This window comes from Oncorhynchus nerka, linkage group LG23 (genome assembly GCF_034236695.1).
Source record: "Oncorhynchus nerka isolate Pitt River linkage group LG23, Oner_Uvic_2.0, whole genome shotgun sequence".
Taxonomy (NCBI): domain Eukaryota; kingdom Metazoa; phylum Chordata; class Actinopteri; order Salmoniformes; family Salmonidae; genus Oncorhynchus; species Oncorhynchus nerka.
This window is the reverse complement of record NC_088418.1, coordinates 60,334,749-60,337,248: the sequence shown is the minus strand read 5'-3', so window position 1 is coordinate 60,337,248 and position 2,500 is coordinate 60,334,749.

Sequence of the window (2,500 nt, the reverse complement as noted above, 5' to 3'; positions counted from 1 at the left end):
GACTCAGCTGTCTCCAATTACCCATTCAATCTGAAGCTATATAAAAGCCAGTGTTCTGTTCAGGAGAGAGAGATTTTCTGGGAGGTCATTGCAGAGAGATTTTGATAGAGGTTGATTTTGCTGGGAGTTCATTGCTGAGAGTTGGTATGTTTTGTGAGTTTGTTGCTCAGATAGAGCTTATTTGATGTCCTTTGTTTCTTAGTTTGTTTGTGAAATTGTTTAATATTCTGTTTCATTTGTTCCCAGGGGGAAGGGGAAGGCACCTAGGGAGTGCTTAGGCAAGAGGCCCGCGGGCATACATATACCCGTAGCATATTCGCTGTCTAGGCACACTAGGTAAGACCTGGGCGGACCACCCCCTGTATTTTGGTTAGGGCACCAGGTGGTGCTAAATTAGGTAAGTATTGGTTAGGCAGGTAAGATAGGAGAGGGGGCTTTGAGATTTACTTTCTTTGCTTTGGTTCCGTCCAGCCCCTTTTCCCCATATTACCGTGTAAAGGAATAAAGTCCTTGTAAACGGTACCACATTCTGCCTGTTGTCATTCTTACTCGCACCTACAGTCCATACCTTTTTCGCTTCACGGAGAGTTTAGTTGTAGCAGGGTGTTGCGTTCCCTCTTCATAGAAGCGTGCGTAACACATGGAGACATGGAGACATAGAGACATGGAGACATAGTTGACATGGAGACATGGAGACATGGAGACATGGTGACATGGAGACATGGAGACACGGTGACACGGAGACACGGAGACACGGAGTTACGGAGGCACGGAGACACGGAGTTACGGAGGCACGGAGACACGGTGACACGGTGACACGGTGACACGGAGACACGGTGACACGGAGACACGGTGACACGGAGACACGGAGATACATCCTGCAGTGTGTGTGTGTGTGTACGTGAGTGTGCGTGTACGAGTTTGTGTGTGTCTTAGCAGCTGCCCTTGGGTGGGTTGGAATAGCAGCCAGCGCCTTTCTGAAATCCTACCATGAGGAATCCTATCTGTGTCTTTTTCCAGCATTGGTCTTTTGGGAGCTGTGGATGGGGTTATGTTTAGGTTGCCTGTCCCTCTCTTTGTTTCACCATATCTCATTCTAGCTCCATCATTTGGTCTCTTTTGTCCTACCCATACCTCCCCTCTCTTTCTCCACCCCCCTCTACACATCTCTTTTCACCCTACAGTATCTATTTCAATATCCTGCTAAATCTTCCTCTAGAATTCTCATCCTCAATCCCCTCCCCCAATCCCTCTCTCGTTCTTTCTCCATCCCCTCTCCAACCGGCTCCCTCCTGCCAGACAGGAAATAATTGCAGTGTGTTGGCTCACTGTGTCTCTCACTGGGGTTTCTCTCCCTCTGTGTCAACAGTCAGCTCATACCTCACAGGGGAATTCATGCTATTTAGCCTTATTGGGTTAGAGGTATAGGTCTTTGGGGCGGCAGGCAGCCTAGTGTTTAGAGAATTGGGCCCGTAACCGAAAGGTTGATGGATTGAATCCCCGAGCTGACATGGTAAAAATTAAATTAAATTTTGCCCCTGAACAAGGAAGTTAACCCACTGTTCCCCGGTAGGCCGCCATTGTAAATAAGAATTTGTTCTTAACTACTTTTGCCTAGTAAACATGTTTTTAAAAAACATACTGTGTGCCAGTGAGACAGTCTGTCTGTCCTTTGTGTTTTTATTCCGTTTAGCTTGATTATGTGTGTGTGTGTGTAGACGCTGGGTGTTCCATATGTACATTGTATCTGTACATTTGTAGGGCTCACTGCTATTGGGGTCTTCAGTTAAAGTACTTACAGATAAGCCCATCTAAGACACAGGGGACATACACTCATAGACAGAGATAGTTACAGCCTGTGGTCTGCCTCTACCTACTCTGTGGAATCAGTTAGCCCCACTAACCCCACACCACCCACAGAGCCAGCCCTAAATATAGACCCCCTGGGTTTAGCAAGAGGCCTGGCCACACACACACACACACACACACACACACACACACACACTGACATTCATACACAGCAGGACTGAAGGTCCTTTCCCTCTGTGGACTGTGACCTTCTGCTGACGGGGAGAAAACCCCCAAAGAGGAAAACCAACCAGTCATTTCACAGAGAATACGTCAGTAGAAAGACCTGGAGGTTTAGTTCCTCAAACTCTCCCATGCTTTTCTTTCTTCACTGTCCTATGATCCCCATATTGCACCAATGTGGAAAGTGGGTTTATCCTAGGAGTGTGTTGAGTTGAAACGATGCACAGTTAGTATAGCAACTCTATTCAGCTTCTCAAGCGTTGTAGAGGTAGATGTTGCTGGTGTTGTTAATACTGAATAAATGGAACTGACAGATTAAGGAAAAATAGGCCTATTTGAACATCTATAAGTCATTCAAGTGTTATATTACATATCCAACTATTAGCCTAGCAAACACATTAGTTACTGTCATCTCTGAGTTGTGACATGCAGGGTTGAAGGAGTGCGGAGAAGAAATGCCACCATCTTA